We start from the raw sequence: 14994 nt of genomic DNA on the forward strand, positions 1-14994 counted from the left end.
CAGCTCTAAAAAGACAAAAAGAAAAAAAATGTTAACTGAAGTATCTTTTTTAGAAATGTCTCAGAAAATTGCATTCAGATATGGGAAAACATTGTAAAACTAAAAAAAACGCATGCAAAACTAAATAATTGACTGCAAAATGAAATAGTGTATTGTTGAAGATAATGTTCTTACACTAGTTATTACACTAATATTTAAGTACTGTGATATATAAGTATGCTTTGCAATATATTCTTTGTAGATTTTGAATACCACATTAAATATACAGAAAAAAAGTTATAAAAAATTTTGAAATGAATATAATCTATATTTAAGTCTTTCAGCCACTTTGAGTTTATTTTCATGCATGGTGTGAGGGTGTGTTCTAGTTTCAATGATGTGCATGAAGCTGTCCACGTTTCCTAGCAATGCTTGCTGAAAAAACTGTCTTTTTCCCATTTTATGTTCTTGCCTCCTTGGTCAAAGATTAATTGACCACAGGTGTCTGGGTTTATTTCTGGGTTCTCTATTCCATTCCATTGGTCTGTCTGTCTGTTTTGGTACCAGTACCACACTGTCTTGATAACTACAGCTTTGTAATATTGCCTGAAGTCTGGGAGAGTTATGCTTCCTGCTTGGTTTTTGTTCCTCAGGATTGCTTTGGCAGTTCTTGATCTTTTGTGGTTCCATATAAATTTTTGGATTGTTTGCTCTAGTTCTGTGAAAAATGTCCTGGGTAATTTGATAGGGATTGCATTGAATCTGTAGATTGCTTTGGGTAATATGGCCATTTTTACAATATTAATTTTTCCAACCCAGGAGCATGGAATATCTTTCCATTTCTTTACATCTTCTTTAATTTCCTTGATTAATGTTTTATAGTTCATGGCATATAAGTCTTTTACCTCTTTGGTCAGGTGTATTCCCTGGTATTTAATTTTTTGGGTACAATTTTAAAAGGTACTGTATTTTTGTATTTCTTTTCTAATATTTCATTGTGAGTATACAGAAATGTGACTGATTTCTGAAGACACTATAAAATGCCTGGAAGAGATCATAGGCAAAACATTCTCTGACATCAACCTTACAAATGTTTTCTCAGGTCAATCTCCCAAAGCACCAGAAATAAAAGCAAAGATAAACCAATGGGACCTAATCAAACTGACAAGGTTTTGCACAGCAAAGGAAACCAAGAAGAAAACAATAAGACAACTTACAGAATGGGAGGAAACAATGTCAAATGATGCAACTGACAAGGGCTTCATCCCTAGAATATACAAACAGTTTATACAACTCAACAGCAAAAAAGCCAACAACCCAATGGAAAAATGGGCAAAAGACCTGAATAGACAATTCTCTAAGGAAGATACACAGATGGCCAGCAAGTACTTGAAACAATGCTCAACATCCACATCCCTGATTATTATAGAATTGCAAATCAAAACTACCACAAGATACCACCTCACACCAATCAGAATGGCCATCATTAATAAGTCCACAAATAACAAATGCTGAGAGGGTGTGGAGAAAAGGGAACCCTTCTGCCCTGTTGGTGGGAATGTAAGCTGGTAAAACCACTATGGAGAACAGTATCTTAGAAAACTATATGTAGAACTATCATATGACCCAGCAACCTCACTCTTGGGCATATATCTGAACTAAACTTTCCTTAAAAAAGACACATGCACCTGCATGTTCATTGTGGCACTATTCACAATAGACAAGACATGGAAACAAGCCAAATGTCCATCAACAGATGATTGGATTAGGAAGATGTGGTATATATACATAATGGAATAGTACTCAGCCATAAAAAAGAACATAATAATGCCATTTGCAGCAACATAGATAGAACTAGAGACTCTCATACTGAGTGAAGTAAGTCAGAAAGAGAAAGACACCATATGATATCATTCATATCTGGTATATAATAATATAGCACAAATGAACCTTTCCACAGAAAAGAAGATCACGGACTTGGAGAACAGACTTGTGGTTGCTAAGGGGGAGGGGCAGGCAGTGGGGTGGATTGGCATCTTGGGTTTAATAGATGCAACCTATTGCCTTTGTAATGGATTAGCAATGAGATCCTGCTGTGTAGCACTGGGAACTATATCTAGTCACTTATGATGGAGCATGACAATGTGAGAAAAAAGAATGTGTACATGTATGTGTACCTGGGTAACCATGCTATACAGTAGAAAAAAAAATTGTATTGGGGAAATAACAATAAATTTTTTAAAAAAAATAATCTCTAAATGGCTTAATACGTGATAATTAATATAATTGGCATTAATTAATTTTGTCAATATATAATGAAAGATAATGAGATACTTATTATGTTAAAATATTTTATATTATAAAGACAAAAAGATCCAGTAAATTAAATTTATTTAAATGCTGAGTTAAATATTTTCTCATTTAGAATAACTTACGAAAAAAGCCATTGCTACAGCTTTTCAAGAAGCTAGTACTGATCATATTCTATCTTTTTATAATTTTAAAACTAAAAGAGAATATTCAGTCTGAATTCTCATGTTGTAAATTACAAAATTAAAACTGACACAATTTAAATGACATCTCTGCCAAAGCCAGGGTTATGGTTCACTTCTTAGGCCTTACTATTGCCACTATTATGAATGTATCTTTTCTATTGTAACCATTGTATATCTGTTTACTGATTCTTATATTTCTCAGCCAGGTATTTTCTCATTTTAAAGATCAGACAAAGCAGTTTGTTCCAGAAATCTGAGGCAAGAATAACATTATTAGTTGTAATTATTGGTATCAAAACCCTCAAAATGAGTAAATAGTTCTCAGCTCCTCTTCTGAACAGAGTTAGAAGCAACATTAGTACATCAGAAATATGTTCTGTAGGAGAGGATTCTGGAAAAACTACATCTTGAGGAAGAACTAGACTAAAGGAACAACCAAGCATTTGACTGCTTTCAACTGTCCCCTTCTCCCTGCTCCACTTCTTCATTGTTCACAATGTCCTCTGGAATGGCAAGAGCCTCACACACATTCTGTACTTGTGTACAGGAAATTAAATCCTTCTGGATGGAAATAGACCCTCTCCATGCTGCCCCAATGCTTTAATATCACCAATATACAATAACTATTCCATCCCTTAGGGATGAAACGCACAGCACTGGGATCAGATACTGATTTGTCTGTAGACTTACTACAATTTTGTGGGGAAGCTGAATTGAATCTACCCTTATTGTGGATGCAACTAATGATCTGTATGGCATACACTGTCGGGGTAACCACAGGAGGTACTGATAAAAGAGTTATGAGAAAGAACGTCAGAGTAAGCTTAACGTCATTACAGATGCAAATTGAATAATTGCTATTTCCTAAAAGTAGAAGTATTTATAAAATCTGAAGCTTTAGGAGTTCCCGTCATGGCTCAGTGGTTAACGAATCTAACTAGGAACCATGAGGTTGCCGGTTCGATCTCTGGCCTTGCTCAGTGGGTTAAGGATCCAGTGTTGCCGTGAGCTGTGGTGTAGGTCCCAGATGCGGCTTGGATACTGCATTGCTGCAGCTGTGGCATAGGCTGGCACTACAGCTCCAATTCGACCCCTAGCCTGGGAACCTCCATATGCTGCGGGAGCGGCCCTAGAAAAGGCAAAAAGGTAAACAAACAAACAAGCAAAAAACTAAAGCTTTAATTCCAGATAATTAAGCTGAAATCCTACTGTAGCTTTGTAACCACTTGTGGCCTAACTACACTCATTCTAGTATTTTCTGCTCAATAATGAAATTAACTAAATCTATATTAGTAAATTGTCAAGTTCCTTTGGGTTTATATTTCTTATCTCCCTCAGTCCTTGGGTTAGTTTTCTACCCTCTGAATGTCAATCACTTTACCTATAAATATGAACATATTCAAGCGTGTTAGAAGCATTTTCCTATGGAAAAACTGGATAATATCCCTGGAGTTCTTAATGCAACATTTCTGTTATTGCTACTATTATTTTCAGGTTCATGCTTCATGTTCTTTGGACAGCAGAGTAAATAAAACACAAATCAGAAAAACTTCAGTATGAGCCGAACTCTTAAGAAACACAAACTTTGGAAAGTTATTTCCATGCTGTAATTATTTCATTTATGAACTGGAATAAGAATGATGGGACTTGGAAAACTATGTTTTTGAGAAACAATTAAAAAAGCTATGTAAATTTTAAAATACTGAACCTGATAGCAGAATACCAATTTTAATCCTTTCTGAAAATGAAAAAACAAAACAGAAACAAGAACAAAATGTATGCACATTGACAATCGTGTGCATGTGATTTTCAGCACAAACTATACTATGGAATGCTCATCTGTGTTTTATGCAACCAGTGACAGGAGCTCACATAGCAGAGTGTCTCCTATGGAGATAAGGATGCGGTGAATATAGAATTCCAGTGCAAATGCTAACTGCATATTAAAATATTTAGAAGATTCACCATATAACTTGAAGAACAATCTATTTTATCTAGTGAGTTTTGAGAATCTGGTATGTGTGTGGGATTATAATGGGCTCTAGAGAACACAGACCAGTGAAACAGGACCCCTTTCTGTATTCCCTACTATCAACACAGACTGGATAAAACAATGATGATATTTTTTTCTCAACTTGTCTTTTAAATTGAGACTTAAGTATTTAATATGTGTTTACTCCAAAGCCATCATTATTTAAATATGCCCTCCTAAAAGTCTAAATCCTTTTCATTAGTATATGTAACAAGGTTTGTTAGGAAATTCAGTAGATTTCTAATCTAATTATTCATATTCTGAAGTTAGTATTAAATAGTCAGAAATTTGTATAAAGAGATTAGTGTAAATGTTCTTGTTTATATCATGTAGATTAATTTCCTCAAAATCCTTTTTATTTCTTCTCTATGAAAATTCACTCAAAAAATGAAAAACTCAAATACTTCTAAAATAATAAATTTCCGTGACTACAAATCTAATTAAATGATTACATCTATAGTTGTCTAAATTTCATAAATGCCCATGCTTATAAGGATGCAATACGAAGTTGTATTTTGGTCTGATACTTTGAGCTCTATGAAAATATTTCACTATAGGCAAATACCTGCAAACCAAAACAGTCTACACTCTTAATAGTTAATATGGATTAATAGTAGAACATTTTATATTGCTTGCCTAATAATTTAATTTGAACAGATATGTTTCCACCATTTCCATAACCAGATATATAAAAAATGAGTTTTTCAAACAAGTGCTCAAAGAATCTTAAATATACCACATAATATATTTGCTTTGAAACAAAAATAGTTTTGCTATTTATACTTGTTATTTAAAAACTCTTGTGGCATTCCAGTTGTAGCTCAGTCAGTTAAGAACTCGAACATTAGTATATCCATGAGGATGCAGGTTTGATCCCTGGCTTCCCTCAGTGGATTAAGGATTCTGCATTGCCCCAAGTGGCAGCATAGGTCACAAAAGTTGCTTGTATTTGGTGTTACTATGGCTGTGGTGTAGGCCAATAGCTGCAGCTCTGATTTGACCCCTAGAACAGGAACTTCCATAATGCTGCAAGTGTGGAACTAAAAGGAAAAAAAAATTGTCTATGAAAGTCACTTAATATTTAGGACCCCCAAAAGATAAAATAATTAATAGGAAATAGAAATTCCTTACTAATATGAGTCATTAATATAAGTGAGAATTACTCTATGGATAAAGTTATCTCAATGTCTGGTATATGCCTGGTGCCCCTAGTAGGCCCTCCTTTCTCTTTTTCCTTCCTTTCCTTACATCTTATTTAAATATTAATTGAGCAAACAAATGTAATCAAAGTTATTTGTCATAATGGATAAAAAATATATATGATACCTAGTAGATTAATTTCAAACATTCTTGTACTCAAACGAAATGGTTTAAAATAAAACATTAGGCAAATATTATATGATAGAAAATCAAAGCAACCCTACATATTTTAGATTTATTATTTAGGTTGCTATCGCAATAGGTAAAAAAAACTAATACTTGCCTAGAACACATTCAAAAATTACAAGGCAATTAGTATTGTATCATTCAAAGCTTATTCCATGTACTAGTTTAATTTTTTGCTAGTTTACAGTATAAAATCTTACTCTTACCCTGACCATCATAAAAATCCAGACTGAAGTGAATTACTTAAAGTGAATTTCAATTTCCTTAAGGACATGATTTTTTTCATGTTACCCATAAATTCTCCAACAGCAAAGATATGTCTTTAGTATTATTGCCTGAGACTAATAGAAGTTGGAAGCCTCAAAAATTTAACTCCTATCTTTGTTCTGCAATTCAGAATTGGAAAGTAAAAATAATTCACCTCTATGTGAAATTAATTATTTTGGGGTGATCTAAGTATATGCTATTGATTATAAAATTTACTTAAAATAGTTTTTATAATCTCTATTAAAATGTCATAATTGGTCCCTTCCATTATAGTAAAGAATCCAAAACGTAACCTTAATTTCTAATTTTTAATATTAATTCACCATTTCAACATTTATTTTCCTTCTTGGTTTATTCCTCCATAATGCCTGTGAACTCTTCTAGATTTCTTCTTTATTAGACTTCCCAAAATTCAGCTGGAGTTCAACTACTGTGGTGTCTTTTGAATTTATGTTTGCAGTCATATTTTTATGCTGTTTAAAAGTTCACTGTTAAATAAAACATTGTTTTGCATTCTTTGTCATTTTTTGAGTTAGCAATATACAGACAATAAAAATTTTTCATCAGATATAATCTGCACCTGAAAGTGGCTTTGTTATTTATAGAAAAATAGCTAACATAAGAAATCATTAATAAAAATAATATATACATTATGAACATTAGTATAAAATATTTGAATACATAATCATTCATCTCAGAAGAATCTCTGTTTGTATAGTCGAAGACTTATCTCTGAGAACAGATGTGCTGATGCTTGGGTTTATCGTCACTGTCCTGTAAAAACCACAAATCCAAAATAGGTTTAAGCCAAGTGAAGGAAAATGTGAAGATAAATTAAAAATAATTTAAGGGAGTTCCCGTCATGGCTCAGTGGTTAACAAATCCGACTAAGAACCATGAGGTTGTGGGTTCGATCCTTGGCCTTGCTCAGTGGGTTAAGGATCCAGCATTGCCATGAGCTGTGGTGTAGGTCACAGATGCAGCTCTAATCTGACATTGCTGTGGCTCTGGTGTAGGCTGGTGGCTACAGCTCCAATTAGACCCCTAGCCTGGAAACCTCCACATGCCGTGGGTGCGGCCCTAGAAAAGACAGAAAGACAAAAAATAAAAACTAATAATAAAAATAATTTAAGCATAGAAATATTTTTATGAAATTCCCTGAAATTTTATAATTGTTGTCTTTTCTTCTAAATCATAGAATTTTTTAGCAAATCATTTTTATCAAGACAGAAAAACTTAAAGCTTAAGGTACACAAATCCTGATTCTATTGTGTGCGAAAATCACATTACTTAATACATTTAAATTAATTACAGAATTATAATTACAAGTTTAACAGATTTTGTAATAGAATTCACAAAAGGAAACTTTATATTTTGGCGAGGAAGTAGCAACTGATACCAGATTAACTTGATATCATAAATGACAATAAAACTGAGCAAAATATATGAAATTAATGTTCTCAGATATAGGAAAACAGTGAAAAATTATGCTCCTTGAGAGAAGCGTGAACTGAGCCCATTTTACATTTAAAAAATAGTGATTTTACTATGTAAATGATTCCTTAATAAATTTGTATTTTAAATAAAACACATATATTTTGAGATTTTTTTTTTACTTTGGAACCAAGAAATAGTATCACTTATTTTACCCCCCCCCTTTTTTTTGCCCTTTTAGGGCCACTCCTGCAGTACATGGAAATTTCCAGGTAGGGGTTGAATCAGAGCTGCAGCTGCCTGCCTACTCCACAGCCACAGCAATGCAGGATCTGAGCCGCATCTGACCTACACACAGCTAATGGTAACGTGGGATCCTTAATCCACTGAGGGAGGCCAGGGATCCAACCCTCATCCTCATGGATACTAGTTGGGATCCTTACCCTTAGTCACAATGGGAACTTCACTTAATTTACATATTAATTGCAATATAAATAATATTAGATTTTTGAAAATTTTAAAACATTTGATAAATCTTTTACAAATATTTAAATTTTTTAAATATGTATAATGGCCTAAAAAATCACAAAATACATAGAGAAAAATTTGACAAAATATGTATAATACATTCACAAGAAAACTATAATACATTGCTGACAGAAATCTAGGAATAATTAAGTAAATGGAGAGATATTGCAGATACATGGATTGGAAAATTTGACACTATTAAAATGTCAATCCTCCACAAATGATCTGTATAATTTAATCTAATACCAAACTAACACTCAGCAGTTTTCTTTTTTTGACAGAAATTGGCAAGCTGTTTCGAAAACTTGTAAGGACTTGTAAAAATCCAGAATTCTAAATCAATTGTGAAAAAGATGATCATAGCTTGACATGTTTTGCTTCCTGATTTCATAATTCTCTATAAAATTACAGTAATCAAAATGATATGCCATTGGCATGTGGACAAATATAATACTATAGACAAATAAATCAACAAAACAGAAAAGATTACCCAAAAATAGTATCATACATATATAGTCAATTGATTTTTGACAAATTTGCTGAGATGATTCAATCAAGAACAGGAAAGCTTTCCAACAAATTGACAGCTATACCAGAAAAAAATCTACTTCCATCCCTACATAATTCAGGCACAAAAAATAATTCTAGATGAGAGTTGAATGCAAACTTAACTAAAACTATAAATCCATTAGGGAAAAAAAAAAACTTTCAGAACTCTGGGCAGGCAAAAATTTTATAAATAAGACAGAGATGACTCATTATAAAATAAAAATGGACCATGTTAAGTCACGATAATTAAATTTTTCCGTTCTTCGAAAAGTATAGTTAACAAAGTAGTAAGCCTCAAAATGGATATAGTTATTTTTTTTTATCCTATTCTATTCTATCTCTAAGAATTTATGTTCAGAATGGAAAAATAATTCTTACAATATTTAATTGTAGGAAATCAACTCAAAGTGGGCATAATACATATGTATGATCAATACAGATATGAAAAAGTGTTTATCATCTTTTATCATTAAAGATACATAAATTAATACCATAATGTAACTCTACTATACTCCTAAATGAATGGCTAAAATTTAAAGAAGTTATCAACTCCAAATAATGAGGTACTGAAACCAGAATTCAACATTTTATAAAATGTTACGATGATATTGGAAAAATAGTTTCTTTCTCATAAAGTCAAAAGTGTATATTGTGTGATGGAAACATTCTACTTATAGGCATTTATCCAGACAAATGAAAACATATATCCACACAAATACTGGTGTAAAAATTTATATAGCATTTTTACAAATGATAGCCCCAAACAGGAAAAACATTAAATGCTAGTCAGTAGGAAAATAGATATATTGTGTTCATAAAGGAATATTATTTATAAATAACAGGAAATAAAATACTGCTGCTAATATAGATTAATTTCAAAATATTTTGCTGTTCAAAAGCAGCCCAAAGTATATATTCTATATGCCTCAAATCTTATATACATTGTGATTTTATTTACATGAAATTTTAGAAATGGCAGAAATAAATCACCATATTGTTACCTCTGAGGAGTGAGGGTAATGGTATTGACTGTAAAGGAGAACCCCTCTGAGGTTCAGAAAAGTCCTGTACCTTGAAAGGGAAATGATTCAAATACATGGAAGTGTGTATGTGAAAACCCACTGAAACATAACACGATTTTTATGTTTTAGTACATGCCAATATTGTCCAATTAAAAAAATCAGAGTGAAGTCAGAAAGAGAAAGACAAATACCATATGATATCACTTATATCTGGACTCTAATATATAGAACAAATGAAACTTTCCACAGAAAAGGAAATCACGGACTTGGAGAATAGACTTGTGGTTGCAAGGGGGAGGGGGAGGGAGTGGGGTGGATTAGGAGCTTGGGGTCAATAGATGCAAACTATTTCCTTTGGAATGGATTAGCAATGAGATCCTGCTATGTAGCACTGGGAACTATGTCTAGTCACTTATGATGGAGCATGATAATGTGAGAAAATAGAATGTGTACATGTATGTGTAACTGGGTCACCATGCTGTACAGTAGAAAAGAAATTGTATTGGGGAAATAATAATTTTTAAAAAGAATAAAAAAAACTAAAAACACAAAATGTAATTTTGGTGGTTTTCAAAATGTAATTTTATCTCTAAGCCCCATGAAAATGTATCAAGTAATGACATATTAATTTAGCTTATATTTCAGTCATATTTAAGATAATAATAAGAGCTGACATTTATTATGCCACCATGTACCAGATACCTGGTGAAGATATTTAATTTAATCCTTACTATAATCCTTTGTTACAGATAAGAAAATATGTAATGCTTTTGTTAAATAACCTCCCTACATTCCAGAATTCCCATTTTGAATCAGCAGGTTAAAAACCCACCACAGTGTCCCTGAGGATGCAGGTTTGAACCCTGTTCTCACTCAGTGGGTTAAGGACCCTGAATTGTCATAAAAAGAAAAAAAAATTCCCCCAAGTTACAACTACTTATAATGAACAGAAACAGTATTATTTAACTAAAGCCTGTCTCACTTCAGATTTAATTTTTTTTTTTTTTGGTCTTTTTGCTATTTCTTTGGCATATGGCATATGGAGGTTCCCAGGCTAGGGGTTGAATCGGAGCTGTAGGCACTGGCCTACGCCAGAGCCACAGCAATGCGGGATCCGAGCCGCGTCTGCAACCTACACCACAGCTCATGGCAACCCCAGATCCTTAACCCACTGAGCAAGGGCAGGGACCGAACCCACAACCTCATGGTTCCTAGTCAGATTCGCTAACCACTCAGCCACGACGGGAACTCCCAGATTTAATATTTTTAAATGTTACACATTACTGCCTACTAAGATAATGCAAGGACTTTATTGATAATACAATGATAATTAATTTGATATAAATAAATATTCTTCATAAACACAGAAGTGAAAAATGGAGAAACATATAACATGAAAATAACAAAATACCAGGAGTCTACATTTATTTTAAAAAAATCCCTAAAGTGTATTCAGATCCATATATAAGATATTAGAACATTTTTTCTATTATCTTTAAATTCTTACAATTTCAAATCATGTAACATGAAAGGTGAGATTTAGGACAGTTAATGTGATTTTGGAACTGAATACAAATATATTTTAGAGTGAAATTTTGCTGCATAAAATGAAAACTATTGGTTAAATGATCTTTAATTCACATATTAAACATATGCACTAATACTTGAGTAAATCACTGAATAAAGTGATATTTATTAAAACATACATTCAATAGTCTCTTTTTGAAAAACATTTGCAAATACTTTTAGAAATATATGATATGCTCTTGGTATGTGCACTCAAGGAATATACACAGAGAAGTTTTTCACATTTGCAATGAAATAAATGTGTAAGACATGTTATAGCAGCAATATTAGTAATACCTGAAGCTATAAAAACTAGAAGACAACTGAAAGCCATTGGAGGTTGCATGCATTAATGAACACAGATTTATTTTTTCATCAGTGTGAAAATGAATAAACTTTTGTGTACTTCTCCACATGAATGAATGTTAAAAAAAATAGCATGGAAAAAAATGATAGACAGTGCATATAATATTAGCTCATTTATATTTACAATGCCCATGAGTCATTAAATTTATTTTAACTATAAATATGTCATTATATACATAAGTATGGATAAATTGTCAAACTGTGTTTGGTAAAACTATAAAGAAAAAAGGAACAAATAATACAAAATTCAACATTGATGAGCTCTGGAGGGAAAGGACAAAGATGTCACAGTGAGGCACAGGTAAACTTATTTCTTTGAGGTGGTAACTCTTAATGTTCATTTTATTACTTAAACTGAGTATACACTTAAGATATCAATATATTTATATTGTAAATAAAAAATACTGCAATAGCAATTGAAAAATAGTTGGTCCAATTATCTATATACTATTTGATATATATATATATATACACATCATTCATTATTTTGAATTATGTTCTAATTACCAAGTACAATTTTCATAGTTTTACTTTTCTTTTTTCTTTTTACTTTCCCTCTATTTTATTTCTTAATCTTAAAATGTTATACATTTTTTCTTTTTTATTTTTTTTTCATTTATAATGACTTATTTTTTCCATCATAGCTGGTTTACAGTGTTCCGTCAATTTTCTACTGTACAGCAAGGTGACCCAGTCACACATACACATATACATTCCTTTTGCTCACATTATCATGCTCCATCATAAGTGACCATACAGCAGGATATCCCCATTACAAAGGCTATACAGCAGGATATCCCCATTACAAAGGCAATAGTTTGCATCTGTTAACCTCAAATTCCCAGTCTATCCCACTCCTTCCCCTCCCCCTTGGCAACCACAAATCTATTCTCCATGTCCATGATTTTCTTTTCTTTTCTGCAGTATTTGTGTGGATATATGTTTTCATTTGTCTGGATAAATACCTATAAGTAGAATGTTTCCATCACACAATATACACTTTTGACTTTATGAGAAAGAAACTATTTTTCCAATATCATCGTAACATTTTATAAAATGTTGAATTCTGGTTTCAGTACCTCATTATTTGGAGTTGATAACTTCTTTAAATTTTAGCTATTCATTTAGGAGTACACAGAGTTACATTATGATATTGATTGATTTGTGTATGTTGAACCATCCTTATGAACCTGGGACAACCATCCCATTTGGTCATGGTGTATAATCTTTTTTATATTCTATTGGATTCAGTTGGCTAAAATTTTGTTGAGAATTTTTGCATCTATATCCACCAAAGATACTGACCTATAGTTATCTTTTTTGGTAGTATCTTTGTCTGGTTTTGGATTAGGGTAATTGGTGGCATCATAGAATGTCTTTGGGACTGTTCTTTCTTTTTCAACCTTTTGGGAAAGTTTAAAGAGGGTGGATATAAGTTCCTCCTTGTATGTTTGATAGAATTCACTTGTGAAGCCATCTGGTCCTGGACTTTTTGTTGTAGAGAGTGTTTTTATTACATATACAATTTCATTTCTAGTGGTCAGTCTGTTCAATTGATCTATTTCTTCTTGATTTACTTTTGGCAGGCTGTCTCTAGAAACATACAGGATCACCAAAACTGAATTATTATTGTATTCCCATCAATTTCTCCTTTTATGTCTGTTAGTATTTGTTGTAGGTATCTAGGTGCTCCTATTTTAAGGGCATATATTACATATATCCTCTTCTTGAATGGATCCTTGTACCATTCAGTAGAGTCCTTTGTCTAGTTTTACTCTTCTATGTCTTCATTTAATGGTTGTACAATTTGTATTTTTATAAAACTTTCTCTATTCCTGAGTCATAATTATGTTATCTTGTATTTCATTTAACACTTAATTTTTCTTTCTTCTTTTTAGGGCCACACTTGTGGAACATGGAAGTTCCTGGGCTAGAGGTTGAATCATAGCTGCAGCTGCCGTCCTACATCAGGCACAGCAATACTGGACCTAAACTGAATCTGTGACCTACGCCACAGCTTGTGATGATACTGGATACTTAACCCACTGAGGCCATGGATTGAACTCACATCCTCACAGACACTATGTTGTGTTTTTACCCACTGAGCCACAATGGGAACTCCTAACATTTTTTTTTTATTTTCCATAAAATGGAAATTATAATTCAAAGTTACAAATCAAATTATAATTTGAAATAATAATTTAAGAGATACATGTAACCTTATGTTCATAGCAGCACTATTTAAAATAGTCAAGACATAGAAACAACCTAAGTATTCATTGACAGATGAGTTGATAAAGAAGATGTGGTACATATATACAAGAGAATATTACACGGCTGTTAAAAAGAATGTTACGATGCTATTTGCAGCAACATAGGTGGGCCTAGAGATTATCATACCAAGTGAAGTAAGTCAGAAAGAGAAAGACAAATACTATATCACTTAGATGCGGAATCTAAAATATAACACAAATCGACATATCTGAAAAACAAAAACAGACTCACAGACACAGAGAACAGACCTGTGGTTGTCAAAGTGCAGTTGGGAGAAGAAAGGATTGGGAGTTTGGCATTAGAAGAGGTAAACTAGTATATATAGGATGGATAAACAACAAGGTCCTATGGTATAGTACAGGGAATCATATTCAGTAGCCTTGGATAAACTATAATGAAAAAGAATATATGTGTATAACTGAGTCACTTTACTGTATAGCAGAAATTAATACAACATTGTAAGTCAACTATACTTCAATAAAATTAAAATTAAAAAAATATATGTCTTTTGTTTATTTTGACTATGCTTATTAGGTACATACAAGTTTCAGTGGTTACATCATCCTGGTGACATATGGTAATACATGTTAATATAAGTTGACTTTCTTATTATCAAGATAGCTTTTTTTCATCTTTTATTTTTAATTTTTTATTAAGCTATAGTTGATTTACAATGTTGTGCCAATTTCTGCTTACAGCAAGTGTGACTCAGTCATTTATAGGTAGATAGGTAGGTAGATATGTAGATAGGTAGATAGAGATATACATTCTTTTTCTTTTTTTTTTTTTTGCTTTTTAGGGCATAAAAAATTCCCAGGCCAGGGGCCAGATCAGATCTGCAGCTGCTGGCCTATGCTACAGCAACAGCAACACGGGATCCGAGCCACATCTGCAACCTACCACAGCTCATGGCAATGCTAGAACATTAACCCACTGAGCAAGGCCAGGGATCAAACCTGTGCCCTCATGGATTCTAGTCAGGTTCATTAACTGCTGAGCCATGAAGGGAACTCTGGATATAGATTCTTATTTTATATTATTTCCCATCATGGTCTATCCTAGGAGATTGGAGAGTTTCTTAAACTATACAATAGGA

At 32.6% G+C, this 14994-nt stretch overlaps 1 protein-coding gene across 18 annotated transcripts in view; it reads right to left on the minus strand.

Moving 5' to 3' along the window:
• CDH18 (cadherin 18) overlaps window positions 1-14994 on the minus strand; it is a 1020178-nt gene that overhangs the window by 48709 nt on the left and 956475 nt on the right. The window lies entirely within an intron of this gene.

This window comes from Sus scrofa, chromosome 16, assembly GCF_054392235.1.
Source record: "Sus scrofa isolate SSC_HxYL_T2T_F1_AM1 chromosome 16, Sscrofa_HxYL_maternal_Yorkshire_Landrace_v2.0, whole genome shotgun sequence".
Classification (NCBI taxonomy): domain Eukaryota; kingdom Metazoa; phylum Chordata; class Mammalia; order Artiodactyla; family Suidae; genus Sus; species Sus scrofa.